Source organism: Eptatretus burgeri, chromosome 10, assembly GCF_056783735.1.
Source record: "Eptatretus burgeri isolate ZD-2024b chromosome 10, Ebu_testis_v1, whole genome shotgun sequence".
In the NCBI taxonomy this organism is placed as follows: domain Eukaryota; kingdom Metazoa; phylum Chordata; class Myxini; order Myxiniformes; family Myxinidae; genus Eptatretus; species Eptatretus burgeri.
The window spans coordinates 90,824,653-90,833,101 of record NC_140970.1 but is presented as its reverse complement, the minus strand read 5'-3'; the positions used below and the strand labels follow the sequence as shown (position 1 = coordinate 90,833,101).

General features: G+C 40.7%; 1 pseudogene; it reads left to right on the top strand.

Moving 5' to 3' along the window:
- The first annotated feature begins 4,946 nt into the window (after positions 1-4,946).
- Positions 4,947-7,439, top strand: LOC147019093 (uncharacterized; annotated as a pseudogene).
- The last annotated feature ends 1,010 nt before the right edge of the window (positions 7,440-8,449 follow it).

Here is an 8,449-nt window from a genome sequence, read left to right as displayed (position 1 = left end):
CAATCTTGGTCAATCGGATGAAAAGTGACTTTTTCAGATAAAATTTGATTCAAGATCTTTGCTCTTGAGTTGACATTTTGATCTCAAATATAGTTTTCCTAATTCAGTTATGTATTCTGCACATCCTGTTCAACTTTCAAGTCAAATCAGATGAAAAATGACTTTTAGAAATTTGACGTCAAGATGACTTTTAACCTCAAAATCGATAGGCTTCTCAGTTGCGACAACCTCGTCAACTCTTTACATTTTGAATTCTCATTACTTCGGTCTTGTGCACATTTTGTTACCATCTACGTCCAAATCAGACTTACCGTTCAGGCATCGCATGACAGAGGACAATTGATATGTCCTGAAATAAAAACTTCAATTTTTCCAATGTTTCGGTACAACAAACGTGTGAATAAGGGTAAGATGTATGAAGATGATTAACAAGGAAAAGAGCAATCGGATTGCAGACCCTCACCAGGAGTTTTGTGTACTGGTGTTATGGAATTTGAGACAATTAGAACTGCCCCTTTTATAACTGCTTGCAGTGATGACTGGGTACCAAGATGTCCCGCTTTGATTGGAGACCCACCCCTGACCCATGACGTTTTAAAAATTATTATTCAATTGAATTTCGAATGGGATTAAAATAAAATCAAATCAAATGGGAAGCCAAATATTTCAAATCATTGGAGACATCAGAAGGAACCACAAAAAAACAGAGGAAGTCAGCAGGAGTAACCTGGATAGGATTCACATTTCAGCTGCTGCTCCAAACCCATCCAGGTACAGCTGAGTGAGCCTTAATCAATAAAAAAAATATCCCAGATCAAATATATATCTATTGATTTTTACCCAGATGAATTTTTTTAAAATTCTGGCTGCCAGACAATGTGTCCAATCAAGTTGAAATTTAAAACATGTATTCCTCATCACTGCAAGATCATAATTTTGAATTTTAATGTCAATTGATTAAGCAGTTCCAGAGAAAACATTTAATTTTTGTTTTTCAATCCAATATGGCTGCCAAACCTATCAATTGTTTTGAAGACCTATCGATTATTCCTTAAACTTGTACACCCAAGGCTTGATTTGTGAAGTTTCCCCTCTGTCCAGTCTTTCTGGCGAAGATTTTTTTTAACATCGAGGTTTGAGGGTAACTCAAATATGGCTGTCAAACCATGTGACCAATGACATTGTGTGGTCCTCATGGATAGGTGATCATACATGTAGTTTCACCTGGATCTGTTTGACCACTGCAGAGAAGAAGATTTAAAAAAAAAAAAATTCCCAAAACGATATGGGTGCCAAATCACGTGACCAATGTCATCAATATATATTTTTCTGTGGACCATTTATCCATGGATGACCCTCTAATTTTCATACTGATTCGATGTAGCATTCTACACATGCTATTACATCATAACAAAGGCACCTATAACATTTTTTTAAAAATCACACATTCCCCATGAGGAGTATTTGCCATGTACCAAGTTTCAATTTTTCCCTTGCAGTTTCAGACACAGAGGTCCGAAGTTTTTCTGTTTTTCCAACATGGCTGCCACACTACGTGACCTCTGACTTCATACTTATTAAAGCATTCTCCGTGAGTAGTCACACCTATGGTGAAATTTTCATCTCTATCCGATAAGCAGTTGTGGAGAAAAACCTTAAAGTTCTGTGCGGATAAACAAACAGACCCGAATGCAATACCCTCCTTCGGCAAGGGTAATAATAGTCAGGGTGTGTCTGTCCATCTCCTCCATAGCTCCAAAACCATGAAACCTATCCCAAACTTTGCACACATATTGAGGGAACTCCCAGGTGATGCATGAATGAAAATTGGGTGTTTGGGTTAATTTAAACACCACTTTTGAAGATAATTTACAGGATGTTCCTCACAAAAAACCAAAATATGCCTTAGTAAGATGGAGCCATGCCTTCTTGGTCAGCCCTCTGTCAGCTCGTGACTTTTTGGCCTGGTCAAGAATTCCCTGGCTTGAAATAGGTCACAACAATCTCTTAACGATGAAGTTTTTTTTCTTTTTAAACTTTCCTCACTTTTATCATCGAATGCTTAATCAGCATACCAACAAATCGCTGGATACATCGCAATGCTTAAACGCTGGGAGATGCCGGTGTTCATGGCTTTATTTCATTTCCACACACGCCATAACCCCGATAATCTCTTAAAATAAGCTGAATTACAAAATGTAAGCTCCGAAATTGAACTTAGCAGCAGTTCCGACTGCGAAAATGTTCATTTGTCTAATTTGGACATATTTGACATTTCAGCGTCTCTGGGAGGTGTTTAATATGATGGATCGCTAATCACTTGCTTAGTCAATCACTCCTTAACCATTTTGTCGGAGTGCTTAAGCTACTTGGCGAGCGCTCTACAACATTCGCACCATCGTTGAATACTGTAGGGGTGACCCTGGTATAACCCGTGTTCTGACAACGCATGTTTAGTACAGCCTGGATTTATTACTACAGTACTACTTCAACAACGCTACGTCATTCTGAGCAAGTCGTTCACTCACAGTGGCTGTAACTATGGCTGCAAAGCATGTTTCAAGTGGCATTGGAGATAATGATCAAATGAATAAGAAGTCAAAGTCTCATTCATGAGAGGTGAAATGAAAAGTTTTAGATCAGTTTGATCGAGGTGAGTGCAGCATTGATATTCAGAGAGGGGTTGGACTTCTTGATTCTACAGTGAGAACCATTTGTGACAATAGTGATAAAATCTGTAAGAGCACTCAGACAACAACGAATCTGAGTGTTACGATAACTGAACGATCTCGGCCTGATGCTATCGAGAAAATGGCGAAGATGCGAACCACATGGATAGAGCATCATAACCAACAAAACATGCCCTTGTCTGGAATCTTCATTGAAGAGAAGGCGAGGAGTTTGTGTGGTGATCGAACCAAAGATATCAATGATCTCGTGGCTTTTTCTGCCAGCCATGGGTGGTTTGAGCACTTTGAGTCGCCATGTGTTCCACAATCTCAAGTTGATTGGGGAAGCTGTTGCTGCAGATCATGCTGAGCTGTCTTCAAATTAGTGATTGCAGATGGAGGTTACTCACCAAGCCAGGTGTTTAACCTCGATGAAACTGGACTTTATTGGAAATGCATGCCCAGGTGCATTTTTATCTCCATCAGCTCTGGCTTGATGCAGTGATTGAGGTCAGAGTTTTCATGGAGGCTGAAGTCAGCGAAGCAAGGCAACAGATTGTGGACATGGCCCTGCAAGTGAGATTTGTGGAGGTCGATGAAGATGTTGCTGAGAATTTTTCTCTCACACAGGGAGGAGCTGAGTCATGAAGATCTTCTGGCTCTGGAAGGAGCTCATCAGAGAGGAATCTGAATAAAGTGCTGAGGACACTTATTTAAAAAGTAATTAATTTTAATATTTTTATTTGTTATACAGTTATGGTCAAAAATATTGGCACCTTTTTTTGGTATACCTTGACAAGGCTCTTATGAGAGCTAACACACAGCAAGGGGGGCATGAGACAAGAGAGCAGGAGTGGGAAGGACAAAACAGTGGGGAACAGTCATTAGATCTGTGGCAGGGAGAGGGATGGGGCAGGGAACATGGGGAATACAAGATGGACATTACAGGACTTTCAGGAAGGAAAGCAGGGAATTTGAAGGAGGTGGGCTTGGGTGGATTATCAGGGGTATAAGAGAGGAATTGGATGGGGCATGATAAGAGGTGGTGGTGAACAGCTGTTTTGAAGGCCTGGAGGGAAGAATAGTACACCAGCCAACATGTATTTTTTTTTAACTTTGGGGTGCATTTTTTGTTCATAGCAGGCATCCATGCTAGATCAATCACTCATAGGGTGGGGAAGAAAATGTGGGTGGATGCCACCCTCGATTTTGACCTTATAGGTCATTTTCAAGGTTATAAGGTCAAATTGTGTTTTTTTTACATTGTGAATTTGACAATTTTGTTCGCTCTATCCATATAAACTATTTTTAATATCAAAAACATGTATTTTGGGTGTTTAATTAAGTGAATTTTATTTTTTACCCATATGTGTATGGCATCGTGAAACACCAAAATGTGATTTTCTCGAAATGTGTTTATTCTGCATGTTAAAGTAATTTGCACACCGAATCTTTTGGTTTAAACTATCATACACGTTCAATACACTACTTTGTCACTGTAAAATGCCAAACAATTATTTTGTTTGCAATGGCCACTTGTTTTATTTGTTCTTAAACACTTTATAGCCCCCTCTTGTGGCACATTTGTTCAAATAAATTCCAACATGGCAGTTTAGTGTTGTTACCATGCTTTATCAGGCAGTGTACATAATCGACACAAACTGCACATCAAAAGTGAGTAACTTTGATAAAAAAAAAAAAATTGACATGTGTTGGTTAGAGAGATATATACAACAATTATCTGGGCCCATTAAGGAAACAGGACCGGGGCATTTTACATGTCTTATTTGACGGCTGGTATACACTGTGTACGGGGAGTCTTTATTTGGTCTGAGTTTGAGCCTGGCAATTCCACATTTAGATTTGAGTTAAACCATATTGTTAATCGGTAAACAACTATTCAGAGGACATACTAAAATTGTGTTTGGAATGACGGAATGCCGTAAAACGGACCATCATACCACATTTGGTTCAAATTACACATGTATTGCCCCGTACTGTTGATGCAGTACTATGTACAAAGAAACGTTCTTATGGCTGATTGAGGGAACTGAAATTTTCATGACACACTCAGGAAGCACCACTCAAAAACCTTCGCCGATTTGTACAAGGCAAATGTATCTACTAAACAGAATGTACAGAAAACAATCAAAGCTGACAGAAAGCTACTGCAGCTATTGCTCAATGCTGTCACCGCCGGGCGACCACTAGAAATGGCGACCATTCTCAAGCATGAACCCTCTCCAATCCCACTGTCTCTGGCCAAGGTGAGGGAAGATGAACTCTGCTTCAAAGTTGGAGCTGATTAACATATTGATGGCAGAACTACAAGTACCTCCTGAAGTTCCAGAAGCTGACAAGAAGACATGTGTGATTATAGATGGTCACGCCCTCATCCAAGCTCGAGGAAAGCCTGTTGGGTGTCAGACATTTGGTGAATATGCCGATGTGTTTGTAAAAACTGTAACACGTCACTTTGCACAGCACACAACAAGAGTTGATGTAGTATTTGATCGCTACATCGGGGAAAGCTCCAACAAGGCAGTGACTCGCTCAAAGCGACTGGGGAAAAAAAAAAAAATAAATAAGATACCAATCCACAAGCTCATCGATGGGCCCAATGTCCCACTCCCACAGGTTTGGGTCCAGCTCATTGCCTTGGATGAGAACAAAGCTGATCTTTCCAATTTCTTAGCTGAGGAAATCATAAAGAAAGGTAAAGATCTGCCCAGGCGATTTGAGCTGGTAACCGGAGACGGATTTACAGATGTTACTGATGCAAGGTCAACAAGGAGAGATGACCCCAGGCTTCACGGAAACCATGAAGAGGCTGATACTCCATTCGTGTGAGGCAGTTAATGAAGGATACCAAAGAGTGCTTGTAATCTGCAGAGACACAGACGTCATGCTACTTCTGATACATTTTGTATCAACAAGAATATCCGAAGTGTGGATGGTCTCTGGAACAGCAAAGAATCGGAAATGTTACCCACTACATGCCGTATCTGAGAGACTTACACAACCTGTGAGGGAAAACCTACTCAGCTTCCATGCGCTAACAGGTTGTGACACAACATCTTATTTCAGTGGCCATGCAAAGAAGTCATGCTGGAAAGCATTTGAAAGCCAACCACTTCTTGTCAAGGGGATCGGTCCTGATGGAGATCTTGCACCTATTGAACAGTTTGTGTGTCACCTGACCAACGAACCGTCAACCATGCCAGGCTTCAACTCCTTGGAAAGGCTAAGAAGGGACTAGAGATGTTACCACCGACAAGGGATGCACTGGAACTTCACGCTACACGTGCCAATTATCAGGCAAAGATTTGGTTGCAAGCAGACCAGGAACACATAGATGTCTCATCGCCTACAGACACCTCAGCTTGGAGGAAGGAGTCCGGTTGCCTCAAAGCCGTGTGGACAAGGCTACCCCCAATCCCAAAAAGCCTGCCTGGAGCTGGTGGCCTGTGGATGCAAATCAAAATGCAGAACAGCTCGATGTACTTGCTTCAGAGAGAACTTCAGGTGCACTTTTGCCTGCGGATGTGATGCGATTGATCGCTGTAATCCAACTGGCCAATAGATTCATACCAAGAGCCTCATACCGATACACATGCATGTACATGTAGGCTTATGCGACACACCCAATACTGTATGTTCCCTTTCCGTTGTGTCACCCAGCAACATCATATTAATTTAATTAATATTTTAAACACATTGTAATGATGGATAAATGGAGAAACCATATAGCCCTTTTTCAGATCAAAAAAGTTTGCTGTTTCGCATCATGCATGTAGGGCCGTACATTAAGGCATATAGTACACAATGTTGCATGTGGCAGAGACTGTGTACTTCAGCAATAGTATAACTATCTTTTTTGCAAATATAAACATTAAATGAGCTTTCAATGGGGAAAAGTCCAGGATAAAATGACCTTTCAGGTCAAAATCAGTGGTTGCATCCACCAACATTAAATTCTTCCCCACACGATGACTATGATTGATCTGGCATGGATGCCTGTTATAAACAAGCAATTCACCATAAAATCAGATGTTGGCTGGTGTACCAGAACAAATCTGACTGCCACAAGAGGGGGCTATACACAATACAGTATTTAAAGATAAAGCGAGTGGCCATTGCAAAAAAAAAGTTTGTTTGGGATTTTACAGTGACAAATTAGTATACTGAATGTGTGTGATAGTTTAAACCAAAAAGATTCGGTGTGCAAATTACTTTAGCATGCAAATTAAACACATTTCAAGAAAAAAAAAATCACATTTTTGTGTTTCAGAATGCCATACACATATGTGTAAAATTTAAAATTCACTTGTTAAACAGGCTAAATGCATGTTTTTGAAAATATAAATAGTTTATATGGATAGAGGAGGCAAAGTTGATGTCAATTCATGCACAATGTAAAAAAATAAAATAAAAAATAAAAAAATAAAAAAAACACAATTTGACCTTGAAAATGACCTTTAAGGTCAAAATCTAGAGTGGCATCCACCTACATTTTCTTCCCCACCCTATGACTGATTGATCCAGCATGGATGCCTGCTATTAACAAAAAAAAAATGCACTAGAAATCGTTTTCTAGAGGACTTTTCCATGTTTGGCTGGTGTACTAGAATGGGATTGAACAGTGAGGGAGTTTATTCCAAAGGCAGGAAAAAAAAAAAAAAAAAAAGAGGAATTTAAGAGTGAAGGTGAGCAGCAATTCGTGATTTTGGTAGTTTTACCAGAAGGTGGTTGTTGACGGAGCTTGAGCGCCCTGCGGAAATGTGGTGGGGACAAATCGCAGACACAGCAAGGGGGGGGGGGTTGAGACCGGAGAGGGGACAGTAGAAGACAAAGACCACCGACCTGCCTGTAGTGAGATGATGTGCTTTACAAAAAAGCTCTAGTTTGGTCTCATCTGTCCACAGGACATTCTCCCAGAAGAATTTTGGCTTGTTCAGGTGTGTTTTGGCAAACGTCAGGTTTTCTTTTGTCTCCCTCTCAGCAATGAGGTCCTCCTGGGTCTCCGAGCATATATCCCCCTTTCATCGAGTTGGTGATGGATGGTGCGAGTTGAAACTGTCATACCTTGTTTCTGAAGGTCAGCTTGAATCTGTTTGTCAGTTGATAGAGGGGTGCTTTCTCCACTATTCGAACAATCCTTCGCTGCAATCTTCAATCAAGTCTTCTCTTGCAGCCATGTCCAGGGAGGATGGCAACAGTGTCATGGGCCTTAAACTTTGATAACATTGTGTATGGTGGACAGAGGAGCATCAAGGTCTCTGGAGATGGACTTGTACCCTTAAGATTGTCCATGCTTGTCTGACCTCATACAAATCTCTAGTTTTTTTTTCTTTTCTCCATGCTCATTGCGACACACAGTGACACAAAACAGCAGAATGACTCCTTTTCTCCATTCACAGCAATGCCAACCCTCCCGATTTCATCGGGAGGCTTCCGAAAATTCACCCAAACTCCCGCCCTTACGATCACTATCCTTATCCTCCCGAAATTTTGATATTTTTGCACTGTTCACTAATCAGAATGTACTAGTATGAGAATTGAATGAAAAGCATCGTCTGCTACGTATAGCATGTGGTAACTCCATAACGTTCGCTGCTACCAAATTGTACGTAAAAAAATGCAAATTCAAATGAGGAGCAGCGAAACATTGGGTCTGGATCTCGCTTAGGCGATCATGCACTGAGATTTAGTGCATGCGGTATGTGTGCAATACAGTGCATGCGGTATGTATGCACAGTGTATATGCATGCGATACGCTC